Source organism: Ruditapes philippinarum, unplaced genomic scaffold (assembly GCF_026571515.1).
Source record: "Ruditapes philippinarum isolate M1 unplaced genomic scaffold, ASM2657151v2 ctg5787_1_1_1_1, whole genome shotgun sequence".
Taxonomy (NCBI): Eukaryota; Metazoa; Mollusca; class Bivalvia; order Venerida; family Veneridae; genus Ruditapes; species Ruditapes philippinarum.
Genome location: NW_026858443.1, coordinates 132,978 through 150,844, shown reverse-complemented (window position 1 = coordinate 150,844; position 17,867 = coordinate 132,978).

The following is a 17,867-nucleotide window of genomic DNA, read 5'->3' as shown; positions in this document are numbered from 1 at the left end:
ATATGTTTCCTCTATAAATTGCCCATTATCAACAAAGCAATTTTAGACGAACATTAATATGCTTGCCTTGAACCAAAAATAAAAACTTCAAAATCGGACCGTACCTAACAGATTAGATCTTCAAATGTTTATTTCAGTAATGTTCTTTAATATGTTTTTATTCGGATCAGCTTAATTGTTAACTTAATCTAATTAACAAGTTAATGTGTAATGTGAAACTCTTTTCTGACACAAGTTAGTACACAGTAGCTGGTAAATTATTGAGTTGCGCCTCAACCCGAAGCTAAACGGCGTGGGCAGTAATATGCATTTTCCATTACTTGCCAATGAAACAGGGGGACCCTCAATTAAACCGCAGCCTGCAATATTTCATATTGTGTCGCGTTCGTGCCCTTTTTCATATATTGTGGATTAGTTTCCACTTATAAAAGGTTTTTTCTCCCACTACTTTGAGCGCCACTTTGCTTTCGGCAGATTCTGCCATAATCGTCCTGAAAATAAACATTTTCAAACACACAATTAAAATAAATACTTGGCCTTCTAGTTTCAAAAATTACGGATTTCATTAAAGGCAACATTTTTGGTACGATAAATATATAACTGCTTTATTTATTTAATATTGCATTTACAATAAGCAAAAAAGAAAATTAACTACATGAACAAGCTGTTCACATGTTTGCGTTTAAAATCAAGATCCACCAAGTCAAACCTTTTTTGAAAAGTCATTCTCCATTACAAATAACTCACTGTTATGTAGGAGCGAATTGTAAGTGTTATTTTGATTTTCTTTCTAAAGGGAAAACCCCCTACGTACCGAAGTCCCAAAAATTTCATTCAATGTTATTGCACAGTAATATAATCACTGATTTCTATCGCCTTTTTGCAAAACTGGAGCTATGCGGCGCGGAAATGACATTTTCTAAAAGTTTACATTTAGTTAACCTAGCATTGTAAGGAAGCGCTGACCAAGTTTAGACCGTAAAGTGAATCTTGAGTACCCACTTCACACGGCCAGAGTATGTATCATAACATTTTTATGTTCAATCAATAAAGTTTTTAGATTTTAGCCCGCTGGCCCGCCAGCCCGCCCAGTTCACACTGCTAGCCCGCTACTACTGTCTAGCCCGTCCACTTCACACTGCTAGGGTAAATGTATCATAAGCGTTTTTATGTTCAAATCAATAAAAGTTTTAGATTTTTAGCCCGCTGGCCCGCCAGCCCGCCCAGTTCACACTGGGCTAGCCCGCTACACTGCTCAGCCCGCCCACTTCACACTGCCAGGTAATGTATCATAACATTTTTATGTTCAATCAATAAAGTTTTAGATTTTAGCCCGCTGGCCCGCCAGGCCCGCCCAGTTCCACACTGCTAGCCCGCTACACTGCTAGCCCGCCCACTTCACACTGCCAGGTAATGTATCATAACGTTTTTTATGCTTCAATCAATTAAAGTTTTAGATTTTCTAGCCCGCTGGGCCCGCTGGCCGCCAGCCCGCCCAGTTCACACTGCTAGCCCGCTACACTGTTAGATCCGTCCCACTTCAACACTGCCTAGGTAATGTAATCATAAGCCGTTTTTATGTTCAATCAATAAAGTTTTAGATTTTAGCCCGCTGGCCCACCAGCCCGCCCAGTTCACACTGCTAGCCCGCTTACACTGCTAGCCCGCCCACTTCACACTGCTAGGTAATGTTATCATAAACGTTTTTATGTTCAAATCAATTAAAGTATTAGATTTTAGCCCGCTGCGCCCGCCAGCCGCCCAGTTCACACTGCTAGCCCGCTACACTTGCTAGGCCCGCCCCACTTCACACTGCCAGGTAATGTATCATAACGTTTTTTTATGTTCAATCAATAAAGTTTTTGAGAGATTTTAGCCCTCTGGCCGCCAAGCCGCCCAGTTCACACTGCTAGCTCGCTTTCACTGCTAGCCCGCCCACTTCACACTGCCAGGTAAATGTATTCATAACGTTTTTATGTTCAATCAATAAAGTTTTCTAGATTTTAGCCCGCTGGCCCGCCAGCCCGCCCAGTTCACACTGCTAGCCCGGCTACACTGTTAAGCCCGCCCACTTCACACTGCCAGGTTAATGTATTCATAACATTTTTAATGTTCAATCAATAAAGTTTTACTGTTTTTAGCCCGCTGTACCCGCTGGCCGCCAGCCCGCCCAGTTTTCACACTGCTAGCCCGCTACACTGTCTAGCCCGTCCCACTTCACACTTGCTAGGTAATGTTATCATTAAGCGTTTTTATGTTGAATCAATAAAGTTTTTTAGATTTTAGCCCGCTGCGCCCGCCAGCCCGCCCAGTTCACACTGCTGGCCCGCTACACTGTTAGCCCGCCCCACTTCACACTGCCAGGTAATGTTATTTCATTTAACTTTTTTCTATGTTCAATCAATAAAGTTTTAGATTTTTGCCCGCTGGCCCGCCAGCCCCGCCCAGTTCACACTGCTAGCCCGCTCACACTGTTAGCCCGCCCAACTTCCACACTGCCAGGTTAATGTATCATAACATTTTTAATGTTCAATCAATAAAAGTTTTAGATTTTAGCCCGCTGGCCCGCTGGCCCGCCAGCCCGACCCAGTTCACACTGCTAGCCCGCTACACTGTCAGCCCGTCCCAATTCACACTGCTAGGAAATGTATCATAAGATTTTTAATGTTGAATCAATAAAGTTTTAGATTTAGCCCGCCTGGCCCGCCAGCCCGCCCAGTTCACACTGCTAGCCCGCTACACTGCTAGCCCGCCCACTTCACCACTGCTAGGTAATATATCATAACATTTTTTATGTTCAATCAATAAAGTTTTTAGATTTTTATCCCGCTGGCCCGCCAGGCCCGCCCAGTTCACACTGCTAGCCCGCTACACTGTTAGCCCGCCCACTTCACACTGCCAGGTAATGTATCATAACATTTTTTGTTCAATCAATAAAGTTTTAGATTTTAGCCGCGCTGGATCCGCCAGCCCGCCCAGTTCACACTGCTAGCCCGCTACAACTGCTGTCAAAAGCCCGCCAATTCACACTGCTAGGTAATGTATCATAAGCGTTTTTATGTTGAATCAATAAAGTTTTAGATTTTAGCCGCTGGCCCCGCCAGCCCGCCCAGTTCACACTGCTAGCCCGCTACACTTGCTAGCCCGCCCCACTTCACACTGCTAGGTAATATATCATAACATTTTTATGTTCAATCAATAAAGTTTTAGATTTTTAGCCCGCTGGCCCGCCAGCCCGCCCAGTTCACACTGCTAGCCCGCTACACTGTTAGCCGCCCACTTCACACTGCCAGGTAATGTATCATAACATTTTTATGTTCAATCAATAAAGTTTTTAGATTTTAGCCCGCTGGACCGCCCAGCCCCGCCCAGTTCTACACTGCTGAGCCCGCTACACTGTAGCCCGTCCCACTTCACACTGCTAGGAAATGTATCATAAGGTTTTAATGTTCAATCAATAAAAGTTTTAGATTTTAGCCCGCTGGCCCAGGGTCCATTTTACTTCCCGCTGGGCCCGCCAGCCCGCCCAGTTCACACTGCTAGCCCGCTACACTGTTTAGCCCGCCCACTTCACACTGCCAGGTAATGTATCATAAACATTTTTATGTTCAATCAATAAAGTTTAAGATTTATAGCCCGCTGGCCCGCCAGCCCGCCCCAGTTCACACTTGCTAAAGTCCGCTACACTGTTAGCCCGGCCCACTTCACACTGCCAGGTTAATGTATCATAACGTTTTTATGTTAATCAATAAAGTTTTAGATTTTAGCCCGCTGGCCCGCCAGCCCCCCAGTTCACACTGCTAGCCCGCTACACTGCTAGCCGCCCACTTCACACTGCAGGTAATGTATCATAACGTTTTTATGTTCAAATCAATTAAAGTTTAGATTTTAGCCCGCTGGCCCGCCAGCCCGCCCAGTTCACACTGCTAGCCCGCTACACTGAGGAAGCTTTTCTGCTAGCCCGCCAAACTTCACACTGCCAGGTAAATGTATCATAACGTTTTTATGTTGAAATTCAATAAAGTTTTAGATTTTAGCCCGCTGGCCCGCCAGCCCGCCCAGTTCACACTGCTACCCGCTACACTGCTAGCCCGCCCACTTCACACTGCCAGGTAATGTATCATAACGTTTTTTATGTTCAATCAATAAAGTTTTAGATTTTAGCCCGCTGGCCCGCCAGCCCGCCCAGTTCACACTGCTAGCCCGCTACACTGTTAGCCCGCCCCACTTCACACTGCCAGGTAATGTATCATAACATTTTTATGTTCATTAATAAAGTTTTAGATTTTAGGCCCGCTGGCCCGCCAGCCCGCCCAGTTCACACTGCTAGCCCGCTACACTGCTAGCCCGCCCACTTCACACTGCCAGGTAATGTATCATAACGTTTTTATTTGTTGAAATCAATAAAGTTTTAGATTTTAGCCCGCTGGCCCGCCAGCCCGCCCAGTTCACACTGCCAGCCCGCTAGACTGCTAGCCCGCCCAGTTCACACTGTTAGCCCGCTAGGCTGCTAGCCCGCCCAGTTCACACTGTTATCCCGCTAGACTGCTAGCCCGCTCAGTTCATACTGTTAGCCCGCTAGACTGCTAGCCCGTTAGCCCGCGTACTTCACGGACATGTGACATTTGAGGATTAATTGAAATAAATTAGAAAAGATATAATGTAAACTGTCGTACTTTTTTCTATGAATTTAAGATTTTGGAACAATAAGGAAAATTATTTCATATTGTTTTCCATCGTCAAAGACATTTGTCTCTTCTGTAGTAACAACCGTCAATAATAAAATGAGACAGGTCAGTAATGTAGATATAATTATTTCTCTCCATTCAATATACAGTTCATGATATGAATAAGGCCTTAATAATTAACAAGGAAAATCATAAATATTTTGATAAAAGCAGTTGTTTTGCTTGTGAAATTACTAGTTTCCGTTTATCAATAGTATAATGTGCGCAAATAGTTATGCCTTTTGTGAAAATAAACAATGAACAAAGAACTAAAAATATTGTATCTCTCTTCTGGTTAAATATTTTACTGATATTTATATCAAATTTAAAAGTATTTTACCAACACTTTTCATAATACAACTTCGGCCTCCTTCGAAAATATCGTAAAGAAAAAACAACTGTATAGAAGAATACCATTTTTGAAAAAGAGACATTTTATTAATACTTAATTAATTTTCATTGACTATTCCTTTGAATAGTCATATTACATTTGTTGTCATGAAATAATATTAGTTGGAGCGTTATTTGAAAAAGTGCCACTTCAAGTAAGCGGTTGTGAGTTTTATGCTGCTCAAATGTTAACAGCTTTTAAACTAAGACATACTTTTTCATCACTTTATTTATGATAAATATGACCTCCAAAAAGCCATACAAGAAGCGGGCACAACAGAGTATGCACAGCCTGTCTTATTCCAGCAAAATATTACATGTACGACTGTCCTGTGGCCTAAATCTTGCATTACCAGGCCAAACAAACATTAAATGATTGTAAAATGTGCCGTCCCCAGTTGGCATACAATTTGTCCCTCTAAATAAATGACAACTTGGGGCGTTTTATCCAAAAAAATGTTAAAGTATGTGTACCTTAATTTTGTCTCTGGCATCACATTTACAAGACATAAAATATTACACATTTACAAGACATAAAATATTACAATCACATTAATCAGTGAAGTGAAAACCCGCGGTAGACAGATAACAAACATCATATTATTAGTCTCGTGTGTCTCTTTGAAATAAAAGTTACGTGACATTACATGGACAATCATGATTATTTCCACATACGTTAGAATAATATGTTATTACAGGTACAAGAACGAAAACTTCTATCTTTTGTAGAAATATTTTTGTAAATTCTTTACCACCACTATTAGCGTTATTTCCTTTCTAAGTACCATTGTAAAAGATCGCATTTGTTCAAATATAGATCAACTGCTGCATATTAACTGCATTTATTATAACAACATCAACCATGTCAAAGCCCGAAAACCATTAACAAAAATGCTGAACACAAGAACAAGTTGATAATTTGCTCAGACATTTTCTATAATTATAGTATAAGTTGAATAATTTTATACATTTCACTTCATTAATTTATTTGACAAAGTAATGAAGCATATGACGTACTTTAAATGTACAAGGATGTAGATGCCTGAGGTGATCACTGAGACTCATAGTAAAGTCTCATATTTTCCAATTTTTCGTATATTATAATTTATGACTTGTAACTGTCAGACCTGTTTTAAAACGTCCATGCCTGATCATTAATGGTTGGTGATAAATTATAATGATTTTGAAAATTGTGAAAGTTTAATGAAAATAATTGTTCCATTACGTCTCTTTAAATATTGAGTAAGTGTAACTGCATATTATAATACATGTCATTAATGTTGTATATAAACGTGTATATAAAGTTTACTTTCTTTAAAATGCTTATATAAAGATATATACATGTTTCAATGCGTTTTAAACCTGAGTCCCTAAATACTAATTATTTGATATTTTCGTCGACGTACTTTTTAGCTTACAATTAATGTACAAGTTAATTTTATTAATTTTATATTATTTGATGTGTGATCATTATATAATAATATATCTCATAGTGATGAACTTACTATTATTTATGAATAACATTCAAATTAACTATTGATTGACAAACCATTAAAATTTTTATTAATGGATGACTGAGCATTATACTGTAATAAACCCCATATTGATGGAATCAATGCATTGTCAGAACACCTGATAACCACGATAAGTTGCAACAATAGAAATGGTCTTTTTGAGATAGTTAGGTTACAAGACATCATTCTTTTTTAAAATAATTATAATTATATAGATTTCCTGCAGACAACATTGAAAAACTTGTCAGACTTCTTGGACTTTTTGGTAAGAGATACACGACGGAACCAAGCGCTGATAGATGTAGTAGATCTACTACCATGATGTCCAATTGTTTTATTATTGTGGATTTGACACAATACGCGGTTTTCCATCTTAATAGGTTGCATAGATGGCACACAAGTAAAAATACAATCGCAAGGACAACCAGACGAAGCAGCTATTGTTAAAAGAAAACATCAACATAGCATTACTTTTCAGCAAAATGCGATCACATGGTATTTCAACAACTGCTTAACCTATATTTGGAAAGTTCTTATCTGTCAATGTCTCTGCCAATGTTTATTCCATCTACATGTAGATTAAAAATATCTCTCGGATTCCCTCAATTATGACACAGAATCATGAATAAATATAATCATAAAAAATATCCACGATCTCTTATTTATAGACACATTTTTTAATCTATACTAGTCAATGAACACCCTTTTTATATAAACCATCTTGTAAACTTTTATCAAGTTGCTGCGTCATGTAGGGTACAATGTACACGATGACATCAATAATATTGATTACATCACAGCTTTTTGCATGGAAGACAGGTTTCGCCATAATTATTGTTCAACAAGCACACGATCTCCGCAGTTGTGGAGCAAACATTTCGTGTGTTAAACATATGCATACATGTATTGGATATGTTACTTGTTCAGTACATCCAGATCTATTGAATATTATTTTTGAATTTTATAGACAACATTAAAAAAATGTAGTCCTAAAGCGCGTATTTTTTTGTAATTTCCCGCGGTATGTCCTTTCACATTTTATAATTGATAAAATAAATAAGAATTAGATAATTCTTGATTCATTTCATCATTATGTAAGATAATGAAATTTATGATATTAAATGCAGGCATTGAACATAAAAGGCACTATTCAACAAGACATACAATGACTGACGTTTCTACGCGAAAATTACGTCACATCGTGGTGCATCATTAATGTTAAAATTTCAGTTGTGCGTGGTAACTTTACATTGTGGTTAATTTGTTTATACAAATGGAATAACCGTGCGGGTACCTAACCACACTATATACTGCGGTAATTAAGTTACCGTGGTATATGTTAACCATCGTTTATACAATTGGCTGCAGATAGTTCCTCTGTCTCTGTGTTTCAGATGTCGTTGTAAGGTATCAAACATTAACAATAACCACATGTGAATACACATTCTATAAACATACGTTGTTGATGATGGCATTATTAATGCACATTTGTAAAGAAAAAGAGTTATGACAAATTTAAAATGAAACAATAAATAAATTAATACTCCGTTTGTTGCAATATTTTAGGAATTCCAAAAACTAAATTTCCTGTCATTTCAAGCGTGTCTTTAAATGATAGTAGTTATCACCAAGGGCGACAAATCTTCAGACCTTATTTCAATTACGCACATGGTGGCCGCATGGTACTTGTGACGTCATTATGAATTTCGTCATAGCGTAGCCAAAAGCTGAGAACGGGGTTCTTTTTCGTTTGGACATAGAAGAGAAAGGTTGGAGAAAAATATTTTATTTTTATTTCTATTTCAATTTGTTTTAAATTTTCTGTAAAAAAAGAAGCTAAATTTACTTTCTTTAGATAAAAATGTTTTGTGCTTTGTCAGGAAAAAAGATAGTTCATCAAGATTTAGCTGGAATGTAAGATCTACATTAGAAATATCTAAAGAAATTTGGCCTCGTGCTTAGCAATGGAGGTAGATCTAAATGAATGTTGACTGAAAAAATAGACACGCTTAAGGCTTTTATAAAATCTATTAAATGGATGTAAGTATAATGAAATATTTATAGAGCTGGACAAACAATTTGAGATTATTCCAGCTTGTCTTATGGTCTATAGGTCAAAGAAAGTTAAAGTGATGCTGAACGCCCATTCTCAATAAAATAAAGCATTTGAGGTTGAAAAATATTAAAAATTTGATGTTGTCATTGTGTCATTTTTTTTTATCGCCGAGGTAAAAGTTAGGGTATTTTGCAAGTTTGCCAGAAATATTTTGAACAAGAAACTATGATATAACAGGATGGCATTTTATTTCGGTAATGACACTGTATTTCTTTCGGTAACGTAGATTTCAGATCTAATAATGTAACATATTGGCTGCATATTAACAACAAATGTCTTTAAAATATATCAAAATCTGTAAATTCTCTATCTAGAGGGACTTTCTAACCCAGGAAAATTCAAGGAAGTTGGGTACCTTGCTAATTTTTCAGTTAATTTCTTCAAAGTTTAAATATTCGTAGAAAGCAAAAATAGTCAATTTTGGAAATGATTATTTTATGTCTTCATTCAAAGGATATCATATATATTATAATATAATATATGAGGAGGGTCGAATGCATTCACAAATGTTGTGTATTAGCAATTTTTTTTCAAAAACATTCAACTTTTAACTTTCTTAATATTTGGAAAATTTATTGCTCAGCAGTTCTATATTTATCCCTAATATAGGATGTCACGTATGTTTTTTTTATTCAAATGCAAGTAAAGGTTGAGAAAACAATTTACTTTTTGTAAAATAATGTATATTTATGGATATTATTTTAAATTATTTATATATAGAACGAAATACGGCCAGTAAGCTCTTTTGCAGAAACGAATTAGTTGTTGCTGAGAACATCAATATATCTTGTAAAATATTTTTAACCTTTCTGCTGCGGTACATCAACAATATTATTAACATATCTTTCCTTTGTAAAACAATTTTGTATCTTTCTTACATCTAATACAAGGTAACCGTTACTAACGGGCATGATAATCCCAACTTTATCTTTAATTTTCAAAAATTGTTGAATTGTAAGTTGGAGTAACGACAACGTATGTTTCACACTCGCTTATTTATGAACTTAATCACGAATTGAAACTTACATGTAAAATCGACTGTTTTATTTAGGAATCAAATGTACATCATTCTATTGTCATAAAAAATGCGATTTTATGTTTTTATATATGCATGTGTAAACAATATACAATGTAAAGTCTGTTTGATAAAGTAACGTTTGTTTCACTGTGGTTACTTAAACAAGTTAAAACTCGACCAATGTTATCAAAATTTACTTACTAATGTCAAATAGAAGTTAATGTTGCTGTTAAAACAGTTTATACATGCTTTCTGGCTTCAATCCCCCTTTTTATAAACTTACTTTAAAAAGTTGATAACGTTTGTTTCTGTAAGTTTAACCGTATGTTTCATTTTTAAAATTGAAAGTGGGTTAAAAATGACGCAAGACCGTTTAACCCCGCCATAATTTGCGGTTAATATATCAGAGTTACACACATGTTAATTTTCTTTCTTGTTTGGATTCTTCTTTAAATGGCTTGGCTCTTAAATAATGGTAACGTATGTTTCTTTTTAAAATGCTGTGTTGAAAAGATTTGAATAAAAAATGAAAATTTCCGAAAATATAATGATATTTGAGAGGCTGCAAGCTTATTTTACTTATAATTATATATATGCTGTATTATAAGCATGCATCGATTCAATTATGTAATTTTGGTTCCACTTAATATTGTTTAAGGTTTGTCACTATTTATTTATATGCTTTTGGCGACATTTGATCATACATTATATCAATGAGATTTTAAAAAGTCAAATATAATTTTTACCAATAATCAAAGTTCATATACACACCGCAATGACTAATTGCACATGTTTCGTTTATTCTGGAACTTATTTTTCTGAGACCACAATTTCAAAGTTGAAAATTCTAGGTGGCGACAGTAACGTATGTTACATTTTAGGGCATTAATGGTACTTGTAAAAGAAAAATAACAGATAGAAATGTAAAACTGAGAGTGTCCCTATTAGACAAAGTGGCAGCCACCTTTCTAACGACATTTTGACCTCAGGAAAAAAACCTTCGTTATAAGAGCTACCAAGTGGAACATCAAGTGCTGTGTTTTATTGAGAATGAGCGTGAAGCAGGTTTGCTGGCAGGGTTTTCAGACCTGGTAATTTTCAGCCCGTATGTTTATCGCATTGGCAATTAGTATACGAAAAGGCGCATACAATTTTTATAGCTGAAAAACATTTATACAGTACTGAAGTTTATATAAAAGATTCAGACTTGCATAAACCAAATTACGATATAGTTCTAAGATGAATTTGCTGTTTTTTGGTGTAAATTTACAGTCTATCTTTTTATTTTTCATATATCATTCTGAATGGTTTTGCATTTGACTGAAAAATGCCACGGAAAAAGAGCACTATTGGCGACTCAAGTCACCAGAAGAGGGCAAAAACGTATTAGATCTAATAGTAATACAGCAGGTATACAGCAGAATTCTTTCGGTGTACAGTGCTCTATGGTCACAGACAGTCCTCTAAATAGCACTATACAAAATCAGACATTGCCATCGGGAAACAAATCCAGTCACCAGTCAGAACATGTCTTGTTCTACAGAACAACAACATGGAACATGTAGTTCATTCTCAGGTGTCCTTCATTCACAGGTGTTGATAACCAGGGTATAACACCCAATGTGCACTGTATCACATCTCCGTATTTGGGCACTTCTACAAGGGACTATGGATACCAATATAACCTTGGTTATGATCAAAATATTGGCACAACTCAGTACCTGGACACAACAGGTTATTATCATCCACAACCTCAGACACAGACAACACATGTTAATTATGGTCCAGTATGCCAAGATGGAATCTACACCTATCCCCAGGCTCAGATAGCACCCTACATATTGTCCAGGTGGTAATCCAATACAAACAACATACCTTGTGGCAACCACAGGCTCAGACCGCATCAGCTGACCAGACTGCTATATCGGGTAATAGTTTTAATAATAATTCAATAAGTAATACTAACTCGCCTTTCAATTCTGTTTGTAATGATTTGTCACTTCACATTCCCAAAAAACTTAAAGAACAAATATGGCAGGGGGAATTCATTGATTTATTCTATTCTCTTGCAAAAAGAAGAAGATGGACAACAATCCATCAAATTAGTGAATGGCGAGTTGGTGATATCTAATGCCATTAAGAAAAATACAGTTTTTAAATATCGAAAGGTGGACTGATGCCTTTTTGATTTATATACATATTATGGTTACAAAAAAGTCCATTATTAGCTAAACATTTATTGCAGTACTTAAATACAATACGTTTAGCTGCTAAAAGGAACCCATCTGGTTGGCACAATATGATAAAATGTTTAGAAGAAATATTGTGCAACACCCGGGACGCCTTGGTCAGTAATTGATGCTGAGCTTTGGCTCATTACAATGACAGCAAATCATAATGCTTTTTGTACCACAGTATACCCAAAATATATGTTTTGATTACAATACAAAAGGCTTTTGTAACAAACCAGGTTGTTTTTATCAGCACAAATGTAAAAAAATGCAGTGGCAATCATCCTTCGTATGTATGTCGTGCACCTTTCCATTCGACCAGACCCTGGGTCGGGGTTCAACCAGTATAACAAATTCTTTCAGACAAAGATTATTCAGACCGGAGATCCAGCCAAGATTCCAAACTAATCAAAAACCTTTTGGTATTATGTCAAACACCAATAGACACGAGCCCTCTAAGTAAATGGCTCAGTAAATATGATAAAGAAAAAGCATGCTTTATTATTACTATTTTGAAATACTTAAAAGTTTAACCCAAATGTTTCTTTATTAGGAATAAATAACACACATGTGTGGATTATTGGTTCATCTATTATAAGGAATGCCTTCTATCATGCCAAACAAAGGTATGGGAAGGACCTCGGTCTAGAAAATACAAACTATTACCTGGAAATTTAAGCCTGGTTTGCTGACTGAAGGCGCCCTACTTCATGAGTTAATACAATGTTGAATTGTAATAAATTACCGTTTGCCATAATTAATACATTGTGGAAGCAATAATATTGGGAAAACCCCTTTAGACTATTGTAAATGGCTACTTACAAATAATTTTGCCACTGTATTATCTAGTATTCTTCTTTTTGGAGTACGTCTTGTCTGGTCCGGGGTTCTTCCAAGATTATATTATAGAGGAGAAAATAACCACAAAAAGTTGGATAAGGCTAGAAAAAGATTAAATAGTTCTTTGGCTAAATTCTGTATTACAAACGGTGGTGGATATATTAGGTATCCAGATATTCAAGAGTCTCAGGAATTCTTTAGAGATAATGTTCATTTATCTGTTAAGGGTCTTGACATTATGGTTGACACTCTCAGGAATGGGATTTACAATATCATCTTTACAGGCAGTAACTGTTTTCCGTAGCATATTTAAATCCGGCTGACAGTGACAGCTTCGAATCATCACCCCCATACGATTAGTTTCTTATGGCGGGGCTTGCTCTTTGTTGGCTACTTTCCAGCCAAATGAGCTGCGCCTTTGGCTTAATGTCGATTCGTACTGTCACTTATAACATTTACATTATATTTATGTATAACACATTTCATATATAGTAAGATACAATCGCAGGGTAAATATTAAGCTTTATCATCATTGATGAATTTTAAATACATTTATGCAGTGTAATTTTAATTACTTCCGATATTCCGGTGTTCTGCATCCGATTTTCCGGAGTAATATTACAAGCTGCCGATAGTCCGGAGCCAGTTCTTCTCCCGATTTTCCGGAGTAATGTGATCGCCATATAGCCTTTCTTATAAGGAAGCGTGATTCACATCTTATGTTTAGCTCACGATGTTCCGGAGCTACTCTACTGTCTAAACGTACTTCCGATTGATCCGGAGTTACTACTTTACGACTACACTGCAGTTTCTAAAATCTAAATTTAAATAGTTTCCGATATTTGAATCTTACATACACTGCGATTGTATTTTTAGTATCATGTTTTAGAATTTATGTCAGCCATGGCCATATCTTGCCAAAATATCATTAAACATAAATAAGTTAAACATCTTTGTTTTTTGTCCCTCTTGTGATAAATTTCCTGTCATTTCAAGCGTGTCTTTAAATGATAGTAGTTATCACCAAGGGCGACAAATCTTCAGACCTTATTTAATTACGCACATGGTGGCCGCATGGTACTTGTGACGTCATTATGAATTTCGTCATAGCGTAGCCAAAAGCTGAGAACGGGGTTTCTTTTTCGTTTGGACATAGAAGAGAAAGGTTGGAGAAAATATTTTTATTTCCCCCCACCCAACCCAAATTATATGCAATTTTATGAACAAACTTCTCGCTGCCTCTAGTTTTATTTTTCAGAATTTGCTGCACAAGTCAACTACGTTTATATATGTGCATGTTGCATCAACATTGTCATGGCTGACGTTGGAGGGGCTTTTTGAGATCTGATGTCTTGTTCGTGAATATAGGACATTACTGCAAAGGAACATTCATTGTCATGTTGCTGAAGTTATATAATCATAATGTGTTAAGTGCATGTTTTACATACATTATAAGAATTATTCATCAGATCACCCTCTAACAGCATTATAGTGAGATTTACGTTATTATGAAATAGACATATGTATGGACATATACAGTGAACTTATAACTACGGCTTAATGTCGATTCGTACTGTCACTTATAACATTACATTATATTTATGTATAACACATTTCATATATAGTAAGATACAATCGCAGGGTAAATATTAAGCTTTATCATCATTGATGAATTTTAAATACATTTATGCAGTGTAATTTTAATTACTTCCGATATTCCGGTGTTCTGCATCCGATTTTCCGGAGTAATATTACAAGCTGCCGATAGTCCGGAGCCAGTTCTTCTCCCGATTTTCCGGAGTAATGTGATCGCCATATAGCCTTTCTTATAAGGAAGCGTGATTCACATCTTATGTTTAGCTCACGATGTTCCGGAGCTACTCTACTGTCTAAACGTACTTCCGATTGATCCGGAGTTACTACTTTACGACTACACTGCAGTTTCTAAAATCTAAATTTAAATAGTTTCCGATATTTGAATCTTACATACACTGCGATTGTATTTTTAGTATCATGTTTTAGAATTTATGTCAGCCATGGCCATATCTTGCCAAAATATCATTAAACATAAATAAGTTAAACATCTTTGTTTTTTGTCCCTCTTGTGATAAAGTGATATTATTTTTATCTTGATGATACATTTAACAATTAAACTTTATCGCAGCAACACTTAATAAGATTGAAAATCACTTTTAGTCAGCAATTTGTTATCTGTTTACGTACAGTAAGTTTTATCTATTTTATCTAAATGCTTGTGACGATTCAATAGCACCATTGAAACAAATTTCTAAATGAACGGTCCGACTTAATATTTAATATAATAATATAAAAAAAAACATTTATAAAAACATCACTATATAATGAATAGCTACCAGCTTAAGAAATGTATCTACAATATGTCCAGATCTTTATGTGAATTCAATGTAAAAAATCTTCAAAAAAGACTACAAGTTGTGTATACTGTTGCAGGTCATATATTTAACACTCCATCTGTAAGTGATGCCGTGATCATTTCCTCTTTTATTGAATAACCTATTACAAAACGTTTCAATTTTGATGTGTTTAGTTTTCGTAAGGAGTTCTGTTTAATCTTTATTTTACTACCTTAGTTTAGGAAGGCCCGATGGTACTGTGTGCCTGTATTGTGTCGTAGGTTGAGTTAGTTGTCATATTGTCTTCTTTATATATGTTCATTAATTCTAGGCGATTTTTGAACTAAACTTCCATTGTATGTAAAATATGAAAAACAAGATCGTCAAGGAAACAATGATCATAAACTAATAGGATATTTTGAAGAATGTCATCACCTAATTCAGGTAATACATGTATATAATAAGCCAAACGATTCAAAGTGCTGTGTCAAATTGGATTTAGTTATGACAGAATAATATTCTTTTTACAAAACAAAACCAAACCAAAATATAAATATCAAGGTGAATGCCACTTTTTTAATTCGGTTGCAATCGATGGTGTACGGTGTTTTGGAGATATGCTGTACGCAAAATATTCAAAACGAAATTAAAGCTATAAAAATCAAAAATTTAAATGCCAGCACTTGCAACTTTTTTCGTTTTCTTTTTAACACGAACATGGTACGTTTCGTGTGAATTATCATCTTTTGAAGTGCATGATGAGTTATTCGAGTGATAAAGAATAAACTCAGTAGTAAAAAATTCGATCTTTCCGTCAAGATTTTGTACCACAAATAAAATATTGTATAACTAAGTCCGACATGGCTGATAATAAAATCATAAAACAATGATATTTGAAACAATATAAAAAAAACAGTGAATGAGTTTGACCAAACATATACGTAATATTTGCTTTTATCAGCAATAACATAAGATAAAAGAAAATGTTCCAAACCGCTATTTGCATATGGAAATTCGAACTAATATGAAACTAACCATTGAACCGTTTTGAGAAAATTTGATAAGGTTAAGATTGAATATTAAGATTGGATATTAGCTTAAAATTGCACTTTAAACATCAAATGAAATTACTGATTTCATATCTGCATTATATGAGAAAAATATGTGATTTGTAAATATATCTTTTTATGTTTCAATTCTAAATGTGCAGTCAAACACCATACGGTCATTGTTTTTTTTCTGTATGAACTGCGACCAATCAATCATATTTATGCATGTTGAGGTAACAAGGATGGTAGATAAATTACTATTAATATTAATTATGCCCTCTTTTATAAATATTAAGACTCATAAAATTGAAAGGATGCATATTTTATTATCTGCTTTTATTGTGATAATTGCGCATTTCTTCCATGTCCGTTGAAAGTGCAATATGCTAATTTTACAATTACAATCAATGTATGCTGCTTTGGAAATGTCATCCCAAAATGGATTCAAAATAATTGTGGAAAAATTTGTTTGAGCGAATAATAAATCGATTCTGTAAAGAACCTGAATAAAGCCTTTTAGTGACGTTCTAACGAAGGCAAATAGAAAGAATGTAATTATCAACAATACGGTATCAACCACCCAGAATGAGTTTATTACATTTAACATTGTATCTTTAGAATTATATACTTACATTTAATATAAATATTTCAATACGATATTATTTTAGATAATATGTAGTTTTTAATTGTTGTGATCATAGGAAGACATTAATAAGATGTACACTGACCTTAAATCCACAGGATCCGATGAACTACCCCCCCCGGGTATTTTTTACTCTTTCAAGCATCGTTCTTATTATATTAATTCGTCTTCTCAATATATCGTAAAAATATTGAAGCACCAGATAAAAGGAATAAAGAACTTATTGTACCTTAATTAGGATTTACTTAAAACGTTTATAAATAAATTGTACACAATTAAAGCACAAGGGGGTTTCAAAATATTCGTATTCGACAATTGATAATGCAAATGCACATGTAACAAACTCTTTTCGAACGAAATATATATGATCTAAAATATTATATGTAGTGTTTGTTGGTTTTAATATCTCGTTTAGCCGATTAAGGGAGATAAACTATAGCGCACTCTGGGACAAGCAAGTATGTAAGTGAAAGTACGTGTGCACGATTCTGGTTCTTTGGCAGACTATTTTTCTTGTCGGCAATTTTAACTAGGGTTGTATGGCTCATTTTTGCCAGTATTGTATTGTATTTAAATGAAATGGAAAAAATGAAGTGGAGTTTCTCGTACTTTTGTTTCCGGGCGTTAAGTACTTACCCGTAAATGTATCCAAAGGTTTTCTATTACAAATACTAAACGCAACTAACGTTTGTATATTTCTCATTGAAAACTTAATACACATAGTACAATTATGCTGATTTGAGTGTCAGTTTATATTTATGAATACTCTGTTAGATAATGCACCTTTGTACGTGCAAATGTGTAATTAATTATTTCTTTCGTTGTAAATGTTGATAACGTTAACATTTTTATGACAATTGGTAAAATACAATGTAACAAATATGTCCTTTTAGTAAATACTTGGTTAACAAAAACAAAACATGCTTGAATTGTTTTGAACTTTTATAACATAAACGCTAATTGCAAT